We start from the raw sequence: 23,311 nt of genomic DNA on the forward strand, positions 1-23,311 counted from the left end.
AGGATGGTTCAATTCCCTATGTCCACTGCCATTTTACATAAAGGCAGCTTAGATTGCTAGCTCTTGTTTCGTCATGCAAAAGAGAGAAGGGGAGGAGGGAGGAAGGTGAATGTCCCACTCTAGTGGGGCTTCAGAGATTTTAATATTTTCTATGACAATGTGTTTAAAATAGTCATTGTGCATCTTGTACCATCATTTTTTATTTAGGATAAACAATACCTCATTCTCTGGATGTTTATTTTGTTTAAATGAGCTAAAATGTAAATCATAAATACTATTTCTTAATTTAGTACAGCATTCTGATACCTATATCAGTTACACAGATTGAATGTTGCAGTATTGTGTATATGTGACCGCTTCTTCATTCAAACAGGATACACGGGACCCTTTTTTTGTAGTTGATGGGAATCCTGTAAGAATGTGTTTCTCCCTTAATAAGAAAACGGTTATAACTTGTGTAAAGGAAAATGTGTTTTTATTATGCATAGAACCTTATAGGCACCAAAGTTAATGTATTGTAATGTAATAGGTATAATATGTGCAATTTCATAGAGTTTTATAAATATTTAGTGATCTGGATCTCTCACATGTGTTTTGATGAAGATATATTGTACTGATATATTAGATATAGGGAAAGGATAAGGTTAAGATATAGGATATAGGTTTAGTTTTAGATATAAGATAGAACTGGGAATAGTACAGTTGTGGGCACAATAGATTCAGGAAGTAGATAGGTACAATAGGAATGGTTAAAGTGTTAGAGTTAGGTGAGGAGATTAAAGTGTAGAGAACAGAAGTTCAAGGCCAGAGGGCTGGAGTGCATGAGACATTACGGACGGTGTGGGCCACATGAGAATGGCCGTGACAAACTTCAGTTTACCTTCCTGGGATGTCCGGGGCCTACGGCCAAAACTAGGCATGGAGGAGCCTGCCTTATTCTCTTCCCATAAGGGGAAGCCAGATGAAAAACCATGTACGGAAGTGTGGACAGGATTCATGAAATCTGCAGAGCTGGGAGCAGTATCCCAAGGGCCAGAGATGCCAGCAAGGAGAGGGATAGCTCTGGCTGAAGGAACCATAACTACGACAACGTATTGTGCTGTAACTACAATTTAACTTACACTGCTCAGTAAAGTTAAGCTGTTTGAAAAGAACAAAGTGTCTCCTGTTGACTGTGCAGCTGCTCCTGGATCTGGGATTGTGGAAACAGCTGAGGCCCCTGGCCAAATTCTGAGTGTTATATAAATAACACACAGCACAATCAAAATGGGACACTATTTACATGTGGGGTGCTAAGGTGTGGGAACACAGGAGCCCCTCGTCCATGACTATCGCCCTGCTCACATTACAGGAACATCTATGATTATAAATTGATGCATCCTATGGATAAGTAAGACATGTTTTATGGTTCCTTCCCGTCTGTGTTCTTTAAGGTGAATGTTAATGTTTAATTCCTGACATACTGGTACGTAAAATGCTGCCACCTTGACTTTGATGCGGGTTCAGAAACGGAGTCCACATTTCTGCTACCAGATGATGACTGAGTTATTCAGCCTTCATCTGCCTTTAACAACCACACATGGATCCAAGCTCCTTCTGCAGCTGTTAACTTGTTAAAAGACGCTATGAATCTGTGACAGAAGCAATTACAGAGGGACGCGTCATTCCCCAATGCAATCACCAGATGCTAATGGAATGCTGTGACATCCAGGGGTCTGCTGAAGACCCTCATGCTTGTCATGACAGCCCACTTGTGAAAGTCATCTCATGGCTGGCGTTAATAGCAGACCGTGATTTTTGCTATATACAGCAATACTGTGACATTGGTGTTTATAGCACAAGTGATTGGATGATTGAATGTTCAAATTCCTTAAAGGAAGTTCAAATCACTCCCCTTTTCTCCCATTAAAAAAATAAAAATAAAAAATATACATATTTGGTATCACTGCATTCATAAAAGTCTGATATATCAAAATATATAATAAATTAATCCGATCGGTAATCGAAATGGCATAATGAGAAAAAAAATCAAACCGCCAGAATTGTGCTCTTTTGGCAACTGCAACAGCACAAAATGTAACAAACAAGAGGTGACCAAAGCATCATATCTACTCCAAAACTGTATCAATAAAAACATCAACTCTGTGCGCTAAAAACAAGCCCTCACACATCCCCATATCCTGAAAATTTAAAACGTTACAGCTCTTGGAAAAAGATGACACAAACCAAAAAATATATATTTTTTATTTTTTTGTTTTTTTTTGTACCAATTTCTGCAGTTTTTTCACCACTTAAATAAAACAAAAAATATGTACTGTATGTTTGGTATTGCTGAAATTGTACCGACCTAGAAAATCCTACTGCTGGGTCATTTTTACCGTATGATTGAATTATCCTCCCTTCAATTGTGAAATTAAGCAATTTTTTGCTATTTCAACTTGGAGTTTTGTTCCCGCTTTCCAGTTTATCATATGTACATTCAAAGTACAGCTCTTCCCACAAAAAACAAGCTGTCACATGGCTATGTCGACAGAAAATTAAAAAAGTTATGGCTCTTGGAATAAAGGGAGAGGAAAAAACGAAAGCCAAAAACTGATAATCTCCCAGCCAGGAAGGGGTTAGAGAGGGTCAGGTCAAAAGTGGCCAGTTTTGTTTTTATAATTGTATTCTTGTTGCTTCCCTGTATATTCAGATTTTTTTTAAATTTTTTTGTCAAATCTGCCATACGGTTACAAAGATATGGGCTTTTTTATGTAATGCTAATTTTCATGGTCTTTACAAGGAGACACGGACTGACAGGGTAGCCTAAACACAAGCCCCCGAGGACTCTTGTCAGCAATGCCTCTTTGGTAAAGACCATAAAAATTAGCACTAAATGATAAGGCCCATATCTCTGGAACTGTATGGCTGAGTTAAAGAAAAATGGAATACTCAGAGAAGGAGCGGGAATAAAGTAAGAGTAAAAACTAGCTTCTTGTGACTTGGTGACAGGTCCTCTTTAAGTTGACATGGAGAACATTTGTAGACTAATAAACACTTACAGAAGAATATTACAACTGAAAAATTAGAACAAATCTGTTCTAGGTTTTCAGTTGTAATATTTAAAAAAAAACTGTGAAAAAATATTAAGTAAATTATGTAAATTATTAGATAAAATATCAATTCAGCAAAAACCAGCACCATAAAGTCATTTAAATGTTACTATTAGTGATGGGCGAGCACTAAAATGCTCAGGTGCTCGATGCTCGGGCCGAGCACATTGGAATACTCGGGTGCTCAACCCGAGCAACAAGCCCAATATAAGTCTATGGGACACTTGAGCATTTTTCAGGCGGCTCCCCCCCGGCGGTCTGCAGAGGGCCTAGAAATTGCCCAAATCGATGGGAACAGTGCTCAAATGACATGGGAACAGCATGGGGAAGACCCCTGGAAGCATTTCTGACTCCCAGGTCACTTCTGTCAACAACGTTGTCAGAGGTATTACGCCACTTTTACGGACTCACAATAAAACATACAAAAGCAAACCCACAATGGATTTTCCTGGAAAATATGTTAAGGAACATCCTTTCCAGGGTAATGACTTGTATATAAAGCAAAATAAATAACTGAAAACAAAATGCTCCTCCACACCTTGGGCTATGTTCACACATAGCGTTTTTGATGCGTTTTTGCACTTATGCATTGATTTCAACCGTGACAAATGCATTCACCATTCATCCAACATTTTACAACCTTATCTGGCCATGTGGTGTGTGAGATATCATCAGACATGTCGTGTTTCATTTATGAAGGAGTGACTCTGAAAGTCGCAAAGCCTATTTTTATAGGGCCATCAGGCGGCCTTTACTATTCTTAAAGGGCCAGCAGTCAGCCCTCACTATTCTTAGATAGCCATCAGCCGGCTATGTTTTATTGTTCCCATTACTAAAGAGTGGGTCTCCTATACTGTTATAGCATATGCAGTGAGTGGCAGGGCTGCCCAAAATTTGGACGCAACCCAATACCACTTTGAAAATTTGGATGCAACCTTTGAAAAGACTTACAGGAGGGCCTCCTGAAAACAATGTTCCCATTATTAGGATGTGGTTCTCCTGTTATGTTTGCCTATGCAGTGAATGCAAGGGTTGCCAAAAATTTGGAATCACTCCAATTGCCCTTGGAAGAGACTTAGAGGAGGGCCTCATAAAAAAATTTTCCCATTAGAAAGGAGCAGGTCTCCTATACTTGTAATGCCCATGCACTAAGTGGATGGGCTGACAAACATTTACCCCTGGGTGGTATACATGAACATACTATATACAATTTTTTTTTTTACGGGCATCATAAACACCCTTTAAAAAAATTACTTGGGGGTTGCATCACGGACTACGGTCACCGTGGTGATATGGTGGTAGAGGATGAGGATGAGGAGAAGGAGGAGGACAAGAGCAAATAGGCAAAATCAGGAAGCATATACCCATGTGTGGATGTGAAGAGGTGCATGGGAATACACCTCCAAAAAAAGACACTGGATTTGAGTTTGTTAGGCTGCTATCATTCGGTGGTGTTGAGAAGTTTGGCCCAATCCAGCTCTTGTTTATTTTTATAAGATTCAGCCTGTCAGCATTTTCAGTTGACAGGCGGATGCACTTATCAGTTATAATTCCACCAGCGGCAGTAAAAACCCGCTCTTTGATTGTGAGCAGAGAGCGTTTCAGAAGACAGAGAATCAGGATGGTGATGCTAATTATGGCGTCATTGCCACTCGCCATCTTGGTGGAGTCCTCAAAGTTTTGGAGGATGGTACATATGTCTGACATCCATGTCCACTCCTGAGGTCTTATGTATGGTGTCTGAACTGAATACCGAAGGCCTTGTTGATGCTGGTACTCAACAACTGCCCTCTACTGCTCACAAATCCTTCCCAACATCTGCAGTGTAGAGTTCCAACGCGTAGGGACATCACACACCAGTCTGTGAGCCGGAAGCTGCAAGTACTGCTGAAACACGGCAAGGGCGGCAGAAGCTGTAGATGACTTTCTAAATTGGGCACACAGGTAGCATACTTTAACAAGCAGATCCGGCAGCTCCGGGTAGGATTTGAGAAACCTCTGAACCACGAGGTTAAGCACATGGGCCAGGCATGGTACGTGTGTGAGCTCGCCTCGCCTCAGAGCCGCCACCAGGTTCCGGCCATTGTCACACACGACCATGCCTGGCTGTAGGTTCAGCTGTGTGAGCCACAGATCTGCCTGCTCTTTCATAGCTGTCCACAATTCTTCAGCATTGTGCAGTTTGTCACCTAAGCATATTAGCTTCAGCACAGCCTGCTGCCACTTGGCAGTGCTGCAGTGCTTCCAGCTTGTGACTGATGTGGTCATTTTGGAGATGGAGGCTGAAGAGGAGGAGGAGGCTGAGGAGGATGAGGCCAGGGAGCTGTAGACTGTGGTGATAACCCTGATTGTCTTAGGGCCCTCAATCCTTGGTGTCAGGAGGACGAGTTTCGTCCCAAGGTCCGACTGGGTCCCAGCTTCCACTATGTTAACCCAGTGTGCCATCAGCGAGATGTACCATCACTGCCTACAAGCACTTGTCCACGTGTCCGTTGTTGAGGGCACGGCTAATGTTTTGGGACACGTGCTTGTGTAATGCGGGGACGGCACACCAGGAGAAATAGTGACGGCTGGGTACCGAGTACCGTTGGAAGGCCGCCGCCATCAGGTTGCGGAATGCTTCCGTTTCCACGAGCCTAAAAGGCAACATTTCGAGCGCAAGCAGTCGTGAAATGTGGGAATTGTGTGGCCTGTGGGGTGTTGGCTGCGTGTTTGCACTTGCGTTCCAAGGACAACTGAACGTTGAGCTGGGACAAGGACATGGACATGCTTCCTGATGCTGCTACTTGAGAGTGTGCAACGACAGGTGCCGGGCAGGAGGCATCTTCGCATGAACCATGGATAGGGGATTGGCTTGTATGCACAACAGCGGAAGAAGCAATTGTGCCACCCGCAGACACTGTTCCTGGACCCTGGCGTTCGGCCCACAAAGTCGGATGCTTTGTTGCCATGTGCCTGATCATGCTGGTGGTGGTCAGGCTGGTCGTTTTGCCACCCCTGCTGATGCCAGCCTGGCAGGTGGTGCAAATGGCCTTTTTGGGGTTATTGGCAGAATCTTTAAAAAACAACCAGACTCGGGAAGACCTAACAGTTGTACTGGCAACTTCCTTTGTGTTGGTGTTACGGGGAACGGTTGCCTGCCTTCTGTCTGCGGCCACCACACTGCTTCTTCCTGCCTGTTGGGGTGTTTTGCCTCCCTCCCCCTGTGTGCTGCTGTCCTCGCTCTGCATGCCCTTTTGCCAGGTTGTGTCAGTTACTATATCATCCACCTCCTCGTCTTCCACTTCCGCACCCTGATCCTCCTCCTGGCTTTTTGGCAATTGTGTCTCACCATCGTCCACCTCTTGTGACACTTTCCCACCATCACCTTCATGTGACCGTGGCTGCTCAAATATTTGGGCATCGCTACATACGATCTCCTTTTGCCCCATTCCAAGTGGACCGGGCGAGAGGCCCAAATCTATAAATGGAAAAGTGAGCATCTCTTCAGAGTGTCCAAGTGAGGGATCAGTTGTCCCCAGGCACTCGGCATGGTGGGAGGAAGGAGGATCAGGGTGAGGAATATGCACTCCCGACTCATGGCTACTGAGACTTGACCGTGTGGAAGACACGGTGATGGTGGTGGCTAAGTGACTGGAAGCATTATCCGCTATCCAACCAACAACCTTTTGACACTGCTCTGGGTTCAATAGTGGTGTGCTGCGGTCCCATAAGAATTGGGAGAGGAAGGTCGGGCGAGAAGATGTGGGTTTTTGCTGTGGCACAATTTCAGCTTGCCCACAGCCTCAGCCTCTGCATGCACCATCACCATCACGATCACGTCCAGTTCCCCGTCCCTTGCCACGCGCCTTGCCAATTTTAAATGGAGGACAATATCTTCCATGCTCACTACAAATGGCTTAATTTAGAGTGAAGTTACATGTAATCTGTGTGATGGAGAAACCACAGTTTTAAATACCTGGCCTGTAGGTAACTATTTTGAACAGCAAACCGGTGTCAAAAACTTTGCTGACACACTGAAAAAAAAATTGAATGGAGGCCAAAAATGACAGTATTTTCAGCGCAATTATATGTGATCCGTGTGACAGACAAACCACAGTTTTAAATAGCTGGATTTTTTTTGTAACATGGAAAGGACCTGGCTGTATTCTGCAGTGCCAACAAGCAAATGGCGCAGAAAAATGGTGTTCTCTGGATTGCTTTTTAAGCAAATAGTGAGGATTAAGATAAAAAAAAAAATATTCCTGGCACCTGAGACCTGGGCCTTTGTCTAGAAATATCTAACAGCAGCAGAAGGCAGAACTGGAATGGAGCATATATATATACTCTTGTGCTATATGCACTGCAGTCTGGTATATGCACTGCCTGCCAGCCTATATACACTGCCTGCCTGATATCTCTGCAGATGGATTAGTCCTCAGAAAGACTGTTTTTTGAGATGGATATGTGTAATGTTCTTGTTTTCTCCCTACACTACCTAATACACAAGCAAATCTCTCCCTAGCTCACCAGCACCTCTCCCTACTCTTCCTGATTCAGGAGTGACTGTGACAAGCACGGCGGCTCCAGGTCTGATATAGACCTCATGATGCTGTGCGGCCAGCCAATCACTGTAATGCCACAACCACCATGGCTGCGGCATTACAATGAGTTGCAGGCAATCCCTGCATGTTGATTGGCGCTCTAAAGAGCGCCAAACATGCAGGGAGGGGACCCAAGCATCTGCCTGAGCATCTCGCAAGTACTCTGCGAGCTCCGAGCATCTCGAGTATTGAGATGCTCGGGCGAGTACGGAGTACTTGCGAATATGCTAGCTCATCACTAGTTACTATATTTTAATTAAATTACAACAATAATGATTTTCCTTGAAACAAGGTATGGAATGGCACCTAAAATGCCAATAGAAAAGTATTGGTTTACACAAATCCATTACATTCAGCTCCACACATCTATTTTTAAAACCAAGTGTAACTGTCAAATGTAAAAGTACATTGTGGAAGATAGCAGATCAAGCAGACCTTAGCAGAGAATTTCTGAGATGAATACCTCAAAGAACTGTAAAATATTACTTTCCTTTTACTGGTCTTTGAAATACCTATGACATCCTCTGTTCTTTATATTCTGAAAGCTAAAGATAAATTTTTGGATGTAGTTGTTGATTCCCTAGTTTTCTGATTCCCTATATAGATTGTGATAGCTCCTTATATACTGTAGTTCTGTTATTAATTGAAAGGGTTTTTGGTCATTTGTGTGTCTTATGCTAGTGCATTTTGATGGTGGACCATGTTAAAAAAATGGATAGATCTTATGTGCCTTTTTCGCCTACCCACAAGATTGATGATAAATGTATGATTGCATGAGGTTCCACCACTGAGATCACCATCCATTATAAGATGTCCTCTAATAAAACAGCAGTCGCTAGAGATGAGTGGATCAGGCAAAATTGGGATTGGCCTGTTCGGCCAGATTTTCCAGGAAAATCTGATTAGCAGAGAAGTTATTTATCTTAATCAGCAAAATGTCCCTCTTTATTCTTTGGGGTCTTTTTAGACCCCAAAGCATAATAAACGTTAGAAGTAAAAAATAAAATAAATGCTTGTACTCACCTCACCGCTCACCTCTGCGACCCCAACGCTCCTTATTCGTCATCAATCTGGTTCTCATCGTATCTTATCACCGCCATGAGCGCTGAATCCCTGGGCCACTTCATGCTAAGTTAAGACTTCTGACTGTGATGAGGCCCAGGACAGTTCCGCATTCATTGGAAAAGCGCGCGCCCACAGCCCATCAATCAGGGGGAGCGCGTCACTGGGTCACGCCCGACTTGATGTGACATCAGCGGATGCCAGAAGAGGCTGCAGCTGGGGGTCACATGATGCCTGTGAGTGGTCAGCGATAGCACCTCTTACAGGCAATATTGACAGTGCAAGGTATTTGATAATAGTCTTATTTCCACCGTTTACATCGATGGGGGGCATGTTCAATAGTAGAGGACAGTAGTGTTGAGCCACCCCCGTAGTGTTCGAGTTCGGTTCGGTTCGTCGAACACCCATGTGTTCGTCGAACTGTTCGTCGAACACCTTCGAACACCGTTAAAACCAATGGCAGGCAAACAAAAACACATAGAAACACATAGAAAACACCTTCAAAGGTGTCCAAAAGCTGACAAACTGCTCAGAAGACATAACTAACACATGGAAAAGTGACAAGTACATATAGTCATGCGAAAATAAAAGAGGTGGAGGAGTAAAAGGAGGGGGAGACACAGATATAGGCATGTCATGCCCTTCTAAAATCCAAAAAGTGAGAAGCCGACACGGCCAGTCCGCTCCTGCCCGTGCCACCTCCGTGTCGCCGGGTTTGTGCCAGAGCCGCGGTGAACCCTGACGGCCAGCCCCCCTCTCCCAATACTGGTGCCTGTCCGCTGGTGGGTCGAGCGAGCCCCCCTGTGGTGGAGGCAGCTCTAAGCTTTTTAATTTAAATTGTCTCTCTAATTTGAATGAATACACTTTAAATCCATTTACAAGGATCTATTGGAGGGCAAGTCCAATGCCAGCAGCCGCGGTAATTCCAGCTCCAGTAGCGTCCACTAAAGCTGCTGCAGTTAAAAAGCTTTTATAAGGATCGAGCTCGGCTGTCCACCGCAAGGCATCCTACTGCCAGTCCCAGCCCCTATGCCTTGGGGTGCCTCCTGATGCTCTTCACTAAGTATCCCATGGTCCCGAAGCATTTCCTTTGAAAAAATTAAGTGTCTAAACTACAGGTGGTGTAGCTTGCTTAACAGCCGGGATAATCCGCTGACTAGCAGACACTGCTACTAGGCACAAAGTATTTCCTGGGCTAGATGCAGTTAAAAATTTGTAATTAGATACTCTCGTTGGATGCTGAGAAAGCATTCCATAGAGTCTCCTGGCACGCCATATATGATTCTCTTAAAAAGCTTGGGGTAGGGGTCTAGGGGACCCTTTTATAGCCAAAATCACGGCCCTGTATCGCAATACGTCACCTAGGCTGAAGATAAATGGAACTGTAGCACCCTGAGGGCTCGGTTGCTACAGACGTATTGCACCTCACCCAGAGGTGTGATATCTCACTCTCAGGTAAGGATGGAGTGTGGATCAGGACCCGACACGTGCATGCATTACACCACATTGCCGTGGGGCAGGGCGACCAATATGCCCCTGAGATGGGCACGACAGTCCCTGTCCCTGGCTGGAGTGGGGGGAGGGAACACTGAGGAAGGGGAACCCTGTAGTGCAGGAGCAGGGAGGAAGCAGTTCCTGGGTGCATTGAGAAGGGAGTATAAAAGGTGGGCACCATCTTAGTTCAGTGCAGAGAAGTCTGAGCAGAAGTGGCAGGGAGCAGGGGCTCTGCATGAGCTCTGCTCCGGAGGCGGGCCTAGTAACAGAGGCCCAGGCCTGGAAGAGGGAGAAGTAAGGAAGAGGAGCGGAGAAGGCTCCAGGAATGAGGAATGAAGGGATCCCAGGGGTGCGGACGGGCGAGTCGCCACCCCACGCCCGAATCCACCTGCGTGGAGGGGTCAGGCCAAAGGGGGAGACCGGTCCCCGAACTAGTGGAGGCAGGAAACGACCCTCAGCTAGAAACCGGAGGCTCTGACATTTTATGTGGCGCAGCCCCTCGCTACACCCGCTAGGAAGGCACCACATAGGGTCAGGGAAACTGGCGCCAAGTTTACCAAGAGGAGGCCCGAGGCAGCCGGACAGAAGTGTTGGTAAGAAAGGCCAGACAAAGGACACACAAAGGGGGTCCTGTGAAGTGCTCCAAAGTTATCTGGGAGTTGTCTGAGCCCCTCACCTGGTGAGCACAGTACGACGTGGGCAGCCGTTACCTGCAGACGTGGTCTGGATAATAAGAACTGTGAGTAAAGGCCCTGGACTGCATCACTGACTCCGTGTCGTTACTGCTGCTGCCCTGCACCATCACCCCCATCCTCCGCATACACTGCCCTGAGGCTATACTCCTCCCGTGGGGAGTTATGCTACGCTCTGCTGCACCCACAACACCAGCCTCAGCGGTCTGCCCTGTAGCGGCGGTTCACTCTGACCGCAATCCACGGGTGGCTTAGTCGGACATTTAAACATCAAAACCACATAAATAGTTCCGTCACTGGTTTGACCGCCCTGAGCCACGGAACCGGGTCGCCGCCACGAAGACTACAACCACCAGCATCCACCAAAAAGGGTCCGGCTCCGGGTGTCCCAAGGCCCAGGGGGTGCGTCAGAACATTTTCATCACCTTTCACAATCACCAATGGGACAAGGCAGGGATGTCCTCTGTCCCCTCTCTTATACATCCTAGTGACGGAGCACCTGCTCTCATCAATTCGCCATAACCCCAATATTAGGTGGATTGAGGTGGGAGGCACCGAGTACAAGTGCTCTCTATTTGCTGATGATGTCCTGGTATATATCACTCAATCACATATATCCATCCCTGCTGTTATGGCTGAAATAGATCACTTTGTTACATGGTAAAATTTTAAAATCAATGCAGCGAAGTCTGAGGCCCTCGATGTCTCCCTCCCCAAATCCATATAGGATTCCATCCAGTCCAACTTTCCCTTTGCCTGGCCCTCACAGGGTATCAAATACTTAGGAATTCCTATTCATAGAGACCTCTCCCATCTATGTTATCTTAATTTTGGGCCCTTTATTGAACAATTCCATACAGACCACGGTTGGCAAGTTAGAACTGTAAGATTCACTACGTGAACCACTGGTGTTTTGTGGAAAAGCACATGTACACTGCGTTCCAAATTATTATGCAAAAAGTGTTTAGGAGTGATAAGGGAAGAATTTGTTTGTTTGTCAGTTAAACTCATTGATGGTGATGTGTGTCAGGGCTCTTTATATCACTGTAAGCAATTGCAGACACCTGTGCTAGTTAGTTTGGCAGGTGTGTCCAATGAAAGGCAAGACTACTTAAGAAGGCTCTCTCACATTATTAAGCAGCCTACATTTTCTGCCAAAATGGGAAAGAAAAAGGATGTGTCGGCTGCTGAGAAGCAACAAATTGTGGAGTGTTTAGGTCAAGGCATGACTACAATCAACATTGTGCGATGATCAGGATGAAGTGTCTTGGCAATCAAGAAGTATGTAGCTGATTCACAGTACACACGTGTGCGTGCTGATAAGGGCAAATTGAGGACTCTTTCCTACAGGCAATTACGTCAGGTTGAAAGAGCAGCGGCAAAAAAGCCTTGTCATAGCAACAGACAAGTTTTTGAAGCTGCTTGTGCCTCCAACGTCCCCCGAACAACAAGATGCAGGGTCCTTCAGAGGTTTGCAGCTGTGCATACGCCATCCTGTCGACCTCCTCTATCCACTTCACACAAGCAGAAACGGCTCCAGTGGGCCAAACATTACATGAAGACTGATTTCAAAACTGTTTTGTTCACGGATGAGTGCCGTGCAGCGCTCGATGGTCCAGATGGATGGAGTGGAGGATGGCTGGTTGATGGACTCCCCACGCAAACACGGCTACAGCGCCAACAAGGAGGAGGTGGAGTAATGTTTTGGGCTGGAATCATGGGGAGAGAGATTGTCGGCCCCTTTAGGATCCCTGAAGGCGCTAAAGATGAACTCCATAATGTATGTGGATTTTCTCAAACAGCACTTCCTGCCATGGTTCAAGAAGAAGAACCGTGTATTTCACAGCAAGATCATTTTTCTGCATGATAATGCACCATCTCATGCTGCACATAAAACATCTGCATCTCTGGCTGATATGGGCATAAAAGGGGACAAACTTATGGTGTGACCCCCATGCTCCCCTGACCTCTACCCCATTCAGAACCTTTGGAGCATCATTAAAAGGAGTGTCTATGATGGCGGGAGGCAGTTCACATCTAAGCAACAGCTCTGGGAGGGTATTCTGTCCTCATGCAAAACAATTGAAGCAGAAACCATCCAAAACCTGACAAATTCAATGGACGAGAGAGTTCAGAAGCTCCTTTCGAACAAGGGGTCCTATGTGAAAATGTAACATCACCTAGAATAAAGTTTTGAGTTGAAAACTGTTTGATTTCAGTTTCTAACAACCTGCTAATGCTTATAATTTCAAAAATGACCATTTTTTTGGTCTTTATTAAAATGAAAAGGTTGATCGAAAAGTTTGGGGGATCTAAGAGTGTGGCAACCCAGTAGTCATGATTACTTCGAATTCTGACAATATGAGGGTCATGTTGCAGGTAGTGCAGCAAGAAGGCACTTATGTGTCTTGTGCATCTCGGAGCCCCAAAATTATTTTCCGGGCTAGATGCAGCTAAAAATTATTATTAATTTTAAATCTGGTGGAGCTTAGTATAGATGGCCTAATAGGATCAGTGCTGCACACTGCTACAAAGCCCAAATTATTTTCCAGTCAAGATGCAGATAAACATGATTAGTAATTTTAAATCTGGTGGAGCTTATTATAGATGGCCTAATAGAATCAGTGCTGCACACTGCTACAAAGCCCAACTTATTTTCCAGCCAAGATACAGATAAACATGATTAGTAATTTGAAAGCTTAAAACGGTTGGTAGGGTGATTTTAACCAATCATCAAGCTTTTACTCTCCCCAGGATGACACAGGAGTAGAAAAGTCATTTCGGATCCATGATTTGTTCATCTTTATGAACGTGAGTCTGTCTACATTATCAGTGGAGAGCCGCGTGCGCTTATCTGTCAGCACACCACCAGCAGCGCTGAACACACGTTCAGACAGAACGCTGGCTGCGGGGCATGACAAGATCTCCAAGGCGTAAGTGGCTAGCTCCGACCATTTATCCAGATTGGAAGCCCAAAAAGAGCAAGGGTCCAGTGACACAGTCATGGCTTCAATGTTTACTTGGAGATACTCCTGTACCATCGTCTCTAGGCGTTGACTATGTGTCAGACTTCTTGTCTCCTGTGGCCTTGCAAAGGATGGGCTAAAAAAGTGGTGAAATGATTCCGCAAAATTGATGTTACCAGCAGATACTGTGGTTCTGTTACGGTTTGAGTGCTGAACACTTGACGGTCCCACGGTTGGCAAGTTGGAACTGTGAGATTCACTACGTGCACCACTGGTGTTTTGTGGAAAAGCACATGTAAGATTCTGCAACAGTCTCTGCTGATACTCCTGCATGCGTGCATCCCTTTCTATGGCAGGAATAATTTCGGCAAATTTACTTTTGTACCGGGGATCTAACAGTGTGGCAACCCAGTAGTCAGGATTATTTCTAATTCTCACAATTCGAGGGTCATGTTGCAGGTAGTGCAGCAAGAAGGCACTCATGTGTGTTGCGCATCCAGGAGCACCAAGTCCCTGTTGTGTTGGTGGCGAGGTAACAATCATGCCTCCTTCCTCTGTCCTCTCCCCCCAACCTCGCACAACAGAAATGTGATCAAGGTCTCCCTCATCTGATGAGTCTTCTATCAGTTCGTCCTCCACTTCTTCCTGGGCTCCTGCACCTTCCTCACTAGTTTGGCTGCTACCATGCGCCCTGGTAAAACCATCTCCCCCACCCTCACATGCCTGCCGCCTTGGTGCTGCCGACCGTCTGGACCTTGCAGATGTTAGCCCTTCCGCATACAACTCCTCCTCCTCTACTTCCTTCACCTCCTCTTGTGCCACCACCTGACTCCGAATTCTGTTTAACATGTGCTCCAGCATGTAAATCACCGGAATAGTCATGCTGATAATGGCATCATCAGCACTAAACATCTTCGTCGCCATTTCAAAACTGTGCAGAAGGGTGCATAGGTCCCTGATCTGAGACCACTCCTCCAGCGTGATTTGCCCCACGTCTGGATCTCGTTGGCCCAGGCTATACGTCAGAACGTATTGCACCAGGGCTTGTCGGTGCTGCCACAGTCGCTGCAACATGTGCAGAGTTGAATTCCACCGGGTAGGCACATCGCATTTTAGCCGGTGAAGTGGCAGGCCCAACGACTTCTGTAGAGATGTAAGTCGCTGAGCTGCGGGATGCGAACGGTGGAAGTGAGCACACAGCGACCGTGCCCTCTGCAGAAGGCCATCTAGTCTGGGATAGTGGGCTAAAAATTGCTGGACAACCAGGTTCAACACGTGAGCCATACAAGGCACGTGTGTGACATTGCCCCGGCGAAGGGCCGCACCCAGGTTTGCAGCATTGTCGCACACGGCCTTCCCTGGTTTCAGGTCCAGTGGAGACAGCCATTCATGAAATTGGTTCTCCAGAGCTGACCACAACTCCTCAGCTGTGTGACTCACATTTCCCAGACATTTCAAAGTAAAAACCGCCTGATGACGTTGAGCCCTTCTGCCAGCATAGTAAGGAGGTGTGCAGGATCCCTTCTGCGCAGTTAGAAAGCTTGTGGCATGACCAGACAGGCTTTGGGTGCAGGTGGAAGACCGAGAGGAGGTTGAGGAGGCAGAAGCAGTGGAGGAACTTTGACATAAAGAGGATTGACGCACAACTCATGGGGACGGCAAGACTTGGACAGCAGCCCCTTGTCCTGCTGTCACCATAGTTACCCAGTGCCCAGTCAGCGACATGTAACGCCCCTGTCCATGCCTACTCGTCCAAGTGTCTGTGGTGAAATGCACCCTGTCACACACAGAGTTTCTCAAAGAAGCGGTGATGTTGTGTGCGACATGCTGGTGGAGCGCAGGCACACCTTTCTTTGAGAAGTAGTGCCGACTGGGCATCTGGTACTGGGGCACTGCGACGGACATAAGGTCTCGAAAATCCTCTGTGTCCACCAGGCGGAAAGGCAGCATTTCTGTAGCCAAGAGCTTGCAGATGGTGAAATTCAACCTCTTAGCTTTCTCATGGCTAGTAGGAAATCGTCTTTTACTTGTCCACATCTGAGGGACCGAGGGCTGGCTATTGTGCTTAGACGGGGTTGATAAGGGTGTCCCCGGCAAACTGCCGGTCTGTGAGGAAGATGCAGGCGGACATGTTAGGTTGCCTTGATCCAAAGGTGGTGCTATCGATGTCGGACAGCGCTCAACACCAGCTGGTGTTACCACCTCCAAAGAAAATGATGACCTGCCAATCACGCTGGCTGTTGCGGGTAAAGAGGTGGCAGGTTTGCGCCCCAAAACAGGTGTGACTGCTGTCCCCCCAGTCACAGAGGATGAAGAGGCCGCGGATGCACAAGATATGGCAGACGGTGGTTGGCCCGGCCGGCTAGGCCGCATTGTAGCACACTGAGCTTCCCACTGCAACTTATGCTTCATGTCCATGTGCCGGTTCATGCATGAAGTACTCAAACTATGTATTTTTTGGCCTCTACTTAGCTTTTGCTGACAAATGTTACAGATAACACGAGTTGGGTCATCTTTATCGATCTGAAAAAATGCCCAGGCTATGCAAGGCTTAGCACCCATGCGACCTGAAGAGCCACCACGACTTGTGGTGAGAGGCAGAGTTGTGTTTGAGGATGCAGTTGTTGACGTGCTTCCAGTACTACGTCTCTGTCCAGGAAGGCGCAACCTGACCTCGTCGTCACTAGCATCTTCCTCCACCTCCTCTGCTGACCTCATCTCTTGGCTGACTGTGGGTTGACAGTAAGTGGGATCTCCGACCTCATCATCATCACCCTGTGTGTTATCACACCCGTCGTCCTCAGAGCCAACCTGTTCCTGCCCTGACAAAAAACTAAAGTTGTCGCTCCAATCAGGTATTTGAGTCTTATCATCGTCTTCCTCATTGTCTCCACCAACAGGAGTTACAGTTTGGGAATGAGGGTCTACATTATGGTCAGAACCTTCTGCGTCTGGTCCTGGATCCGACTCATAAAGATTCTGGGCATCAGTGCAGATCATTTCCTCGTCTGGATTCACAGAAGCGCTGGAGTCGACCTCTGATTCCCAGGCTATAGTATGAGTAAACAGCTCTGCAGACTCAACCATCTGTTCTACCTCATACTCAGACGGGCAGCTGGAGATTTGGGAGCTGTGAGGAAGCAAGTGCGATTTGGGTGACACCTTTGAGGACTGGAGTATTTGTGATGTTGAAGTTGATGTGGAGGAGAGCCCACTTAAAGGAGCACTTGATATCCGTTGAAGCACCTGCTGTTTTTGTGCCTCATCTGGAATTTGTAGCGATTGGCGTGGCCGTAAGAAAGGGATCTTATCACATTGTCCGCTAAAAGAAGTAGACATTTTAGTTTGGCTGGAAGATGGTCTTTCTTCTGCAGATGTTACTGTTGCTTTAACACCTACCCCACGGACACAACCTTTTTTCCCCTTCCCAACACGCCTATTCCCCTTTCCACCAGCAGCAGGCCTTTTTAAACTCATTTTGGTGGTTAACTAATTCACAACTCTGGAGTTGTTTGCACAAAAAAACAATGGATGGTAACCGAGCAGAGCTGAGTAACCAAACTGTGGTATTAGGCCAAAACTATTGGCTGGGTTAGATGCAGAAAAAAATTATATTCAATTTGCAACCTGATGGAGGTCAGTATAGATGGACTAATACAACAAGTCCCACACACAGCTAGAAGCCCAATATTTTTTCAGAGGTAGATGCAGAAAAAAATATATTCAGTTTGCAACCTGATGGAGGTCTGTATAGATGGATTAATAGAACAAGTCCCACACACAGCTAGAAGCCCAATATTTTTTCAGAGGTAGATGCAGAAAAAAATATATTCAGTTTGCAACCTGATGGAGGTCAGTATAGATGGACTAATACAACAAGTCCCACACACAGCTAGAAGCCCAATATTTTTTCAGAGGTAGATGCAGAAAAAAATATATTCAGTTTGCAACCTGATGGAGGTCTGTATAGATGGATTAATAGAACAAGTCCCACACACAGCTAGAAGCCCAATATTTTTTCAGAGGTAGATGCAGAAAAAAATATATTCAGTTTGCAACCTGATGGAGGTCAGTATAGATGGACTAATACAACAAGTCCCACACACAGCTAGAAGCCCAATATTTTTTCAGAGGTAGATGCAGAAAAAAATTATATTCAGTTTGCAACCTGATGGAGGTCTGTATAGATGGATTAATAGAACAAGACCCACACACAGCTAGAAGCCCAATATTTTTTCAGAGGTAGATGCAGAAAAAAATATATTCAGTTTGCAACCTGATGGAGGTCAGTATAGATGGACTAATACAACAAGTCCCACACACAGCTAGAAGCCCAATATTTTTTCAGAGGTAGATGCAGAAAAAAATATATTCAGTTTGCAACCTGATGGAGGTCTGTATAGATGGATTAATAGAACAAGTCCCACACACAGCTAGAAGCCCAATATTTTTTCAGAGGTAGATGCAGAAAAAAATATATTCAGTTTGCATCCTGATGGAGGTCAGTATGGAGGTCAGTATAGATGAACTAATACAACAAGTCCCACACACAGCTAGAAGCCCAATATTTTTTCAGAGGTAGATGCAGAAAAAAATATATTCAGTTTGCAACCTGATGGAGGTCTGTATAGATGGATTAATAGAACAAGTCCCACACACAGCTAGAAGCCCAATATTTTTTCAGAGGTAGATGCAGAAAAAAATTATATTCAGTTTGCAACCTGATGGAGGTCTGTATAGATGGATTAATAGAACAAGACCCACACACAGCTAGAAGCCCAATATTTTTTCAGAGGTAGATGCAGAAAAAAATATATTCAGTTTGCAACCTGATGGAGGTCAGTATAGATGGACTAATACAACAAGTCCCACACACAGCTAGAAGCCCAAATATTTTTTCAGAGGTACTGTAGATGCAGATGAAAATTATTTTTAATTTGCAACCTGATGGAGGTCAGTATAGATGGACTAATAGAGAAAGTCCGACACACTGCTAGAAGGCCAAATATTTTTTCAGAGCTAGATGCAGAAAAAAATTAGATTCAGTTTGCAACCTGATGGAGGTCAGTATAGATGGACTAACAGAGAAAGTCCCACACACTGCTAGAAGGCCAATATTTTTTCAGAGCTAGATGCATACAAAAAATTATTTTGAATTTGCAACCTGATGGAGGTCAGTATAGGTGGACTAATAGAACAAGTCCCACACACTGCTAGAAGGCCAAATATTTTTTCAGAGCTAGATGCAGAAAAAAATTATATTCAGTTTGCAACCTGATGGAGGTCTGTATAGATGGATTAATAGAACAAGACCCACACACAGCTAGAAGCCCAATATTTTTTCAGAGGTAGATGCAGAAAAAAATATATTCAGTTTGCAACCTGATGGAGGTCAGTATAGATGGACTAATACAACAAGTCCCACACACAGCTAGAAGCCCAATATTTTTTCAGAGGTAGATGCAGAAAAAAATATATTCAGTTTGCAACCTGATGGAGGTCAGTATAGGTGGACTAATAGAACAAGTCCCACACACTGCTAGAAGGCCAAATATTTTTTCAGAGCTAGTTGCAGAAAAAAATTAGATTCAGTTTGCAACCTGATGGAGGTCAGTATAGATGGACTAATAGAATGATGCTATGCCCAAAAGATTTTACTTCACTAGGTGCAGTAAAAAAATTGGTATTCTATACACAGGTGGTATATCTTGCAACACAGATAGGCTACTCCACTGACTAACACACTCTGCAATAGGCCAAAAAGGATTAGCTTTGCTAGATTCAGCCAAATGCTGTGAAAAAAACTTGCACAGCACTGGCACAGACCTGCCTGGCAAAAACTGATAGGAACTGATGTAACCTAGTCCTGAAAAGGACTCCAATTACAATTAGTCTTTACTCCCACAACCTATCTATTTAAGAGCACAGACCTGCCTGATAAAAGTCGTAGGAAATGCTGTAACCTAGTCCTTAAAAGGACTGCAATCACAACTATTCCCTACTCCCAAGCTATCTGTATATTTGTGCGAAAATTGGCTTGAAATTAACAAGGTATAGCGCACACAGCAACAGCGGTGCCGTCTAACACGCAGCTGCAGCAGTGAGAAAATGGTGGCGACGGGGAAAATGGCTTGGTCTTATAGGGCAAGGACATGTGACATACACTGCCAATGACACATGCCCTTGCTTGTGTGAAAAAAAGCACTTCGCTCCGTGTGTGCGCTGCTGATAGGCTGACAGATTGCACCTCCCCACTGTAAATGCGGGAAAGAGAAAAAAAAATGGAGATCTTCATTTTTCCTGCAGAGATCCATCCCCTGCCCCTCCCCCCACCCCGCTGTACACTCAAACTGCGTATTAACATTAATTTTCATCATTACTGAGAAAAAATCCAGTTATGATTTTGGTGCACGAACAGTTATCGAACATAACCTCGAACAGCCGAATTTTTCTCAAATTGTTCGTGTTCGCCGAACGGCTCGAACACCGCCCAAAACAGCTCGAATTTGAGATTGGCGAACAGTTCGAGTAGAACAACGCTCATCTCTAGTGGACAGCTTCTTTAAGATAAACTTCTTATCTATTTTGTGTGGTGTTAAAAACAAGGAATGGCACAGTGGCTCAGTGGTTAGTACTGTATTGTTGCTTTGCAGCCCTAGGGTCCTGGGTTCAAATCTCACAATGGACAATATTTGCAAGGAATTTGTATGGGCTTCATCTCATATTTCAAAGACATACTGATTGGGAATCTAGATTTGAGCTCCAAAGGGGAAAGTGATGATGTATCTAATGTACTGTGGCATATAAGCAAAACATAACAAGAAAAGGCATACAAATTTAAGAAACCTCAAAGGTTATTTTTTTTTTATAAATAAACAAAACAGGTTGACCAAAATTGACCATGTAATTAGCTTCTTCAGAGGGGAGAGAACTTGATCTCTAGCACCATCTACTGGATGTAGCCAGAGATTAATTCCTTTTCCTTCTGACGAGGCTATTTGCATATTTAAATTCCCAGGATCATTGCGTGGCCTGTACGTTGCCTTATGCCGGCTTGTCAATCTACGCAAGGAGAAACGTTCCCGCTTAGACCCAATATTTACTACTAACAAAGTACAATACATGAAACTTTTTAAGCTAAATGTGTCAGTATATTGGTGCAATTTGAAAAAAAAAATTATTTTATTATGTGCACCATATGTGAGAAGAAGTAGGCATGACTTTGCAGTTTTTGGGCACATGTTAGGCCATCTAATAACTGGTACACCATTAAGCTAGTCAGTCTTGAAGGTAAATTGTCACCAGGATTTGCCACCTAATCTAAGAGCAACATCATGTAGAGACAGAGTCCCTGATTCCTGCGATGTGCCAGTTACCAGGCTGCTTACTGAAGCTTTGAAAAAAAATCACTGTTTCATCACCAGGAGATTATCATTAGAGGACTAGTAAACTTGCTGCCATGTAGTCCGCCATATTCATAGGTTTTGTATGCCATCACTGATGGACAGCTTTCTGCCTATGCATAGTGTACATAGAAATCTGTCAGTCAGCAGCGGGGGCGGGTTATACAGAGTTCAGCATTCAGAGAAATGGTAGATATGCAGCAGATAAAATAGTGATTTTTATCAAAACTGCACCAAGTAGCACAGCAAATAACATTTCGCCCTACATTATGCTGCTCTCGGGTAGAGCAGCAACAACCTGGTAACAGATTGCCTTTAAAGGGGTTTTCCCACAAACAAAAGTTCATTTTAAGCAATAGATCTTGGAATGATAATAATTCCACAATTGAATGTATTTAAATAAAATCATTCAAAAAGAATCAGCTGTGATCCCCTGCTGTAATGTCTGTATACCCTTTTGCTTCTTCCCCTGCCCAGGGCTGTGGTATGATCAGACCATGTTCCTGCACAGTCAGACACAGCCATTACACAGTACACAGCAGGGGCACATTTATAAGATTATCTCAGCACAGGAACATTTTTTTTAACACATCCAGTTGTGGAACTTATTATTATTTAAAGATCTATTGATTAAAATGTACTTTGTTCATGAGAAACCCCTTTTAGATTTACCAAATTTATGAAATGAACAATTGTTAAATCTGGTGCATTTTAATATAATCTAGTCTAAATTTGTTCTGTGTAATAAATAGATAGTATTGATAAATACAACCGAATGAAAATATAATCTCACAATCATTTCAAAGTTATTATCATATAAATCCACATGTTCCGCACTCAAAATCAGCAGGTAAAGTTCAAACATAAGATAAAATAGCAAATATAAAAGTGAACAGCCTACATAAAAAAAACATGCTCTTTATTTGTACTGATACCTCCTGCATATGAAATCCATTGCACTTTAGAAATATGTAAAAATAAAAAACCTTGCAAGTGCTTTGAAATCTGCAAGTCACATGAAGCTGCAGTTTTCTTTTCAACAGTTGGTTTATGGGTGACATCTAGTGGAAAAATAAGGATTGGCATGGAGACAATGAAAGTAGAACAACATGCCACTTTTTAAGGTATGTGCAAATCAAGTTTATTTCCAGGTGGTTGGAACCAATGAGTGTCTTTTTGCATGTTTTTAAAAAAAATTCCCGAAGTGATTTGTAAATGATTATTTTAATGTTTTCTTAAGTGTTTTTCTTGGCTGACTTTGAAGTGTTTTTTACAGCATTTTTGGGGGGGTGATTTGCAGGTAATTTTTAAGTCCATTAAGAAATGAGTGAAACATAAGTGGTTATTTTAGGCAAAAATGCTCACAAAACACTTTAAAAAACGCCTAGACATCGTCCAGGCGTTTTTGTACTTCAAATTAAGTGCTATTATGAAGTATGGAATGTCTTCCAAGTGGAAAATTCATTTTTGGAAACCTAAAGTGGTTAAAAAATGCTCAAAAGTCTGAACATATGAACAGCAAGTTCTTTTTCCAATGAGTAGGAAGATTCTTCTGAGATTTTTTTGAGTGCTTTTTCTGGAAGTTTATGGTGCCAACCCGCTCCAAACCTTCCTTAAAAAAAATTGTGTGACCATACCCTTGATACCTAAATTTAATTCTGGAAGATTAAAACACAAAGGTTCCTTGTTGTGTGTTAAATGAGGAGATTTTCTGAGCTGCAGTGGATTGTGGCTGATTGTGGGAAAACTGCACTATCTCACTAGAGTAAGGGCTTGTGCAGACGACCGTATTATCGGTCTGAGTGCGATCTGACAAAACATTGTATCACTCTCAGACCAAGGTTATTCTTAAATGGGGCCATACACATGTACGATGTTTTCCTCGGACAGAGCTGGTCCGTGGAAAAATCGATGCATGCCCAAGTTTGCTTCGATATTCGGATCGCACTTGGCTATGAAATGGGGCCGCCATCAGGGCATTACTGCCCTTACTGGCATATGGGGCCAGGTGAGCAGAGG

This window comes from Phyllobates terribilis, unplaced genomic scaffold (genome assembly GCF_046119375.1).
Source record: "Phyllobates terribilis strain yellow unplaced genomic scaffold, ASM4611937v1 Scaffold_4__5_contigs__length_816908805, whole genome shotgun sequence".
Lineage (NCBI taxonomy): Eukaryota > Metazoa > Chordata > Amphibia > Anura > Dendrobatidae > Phyllobates > Phyllobates terribilis.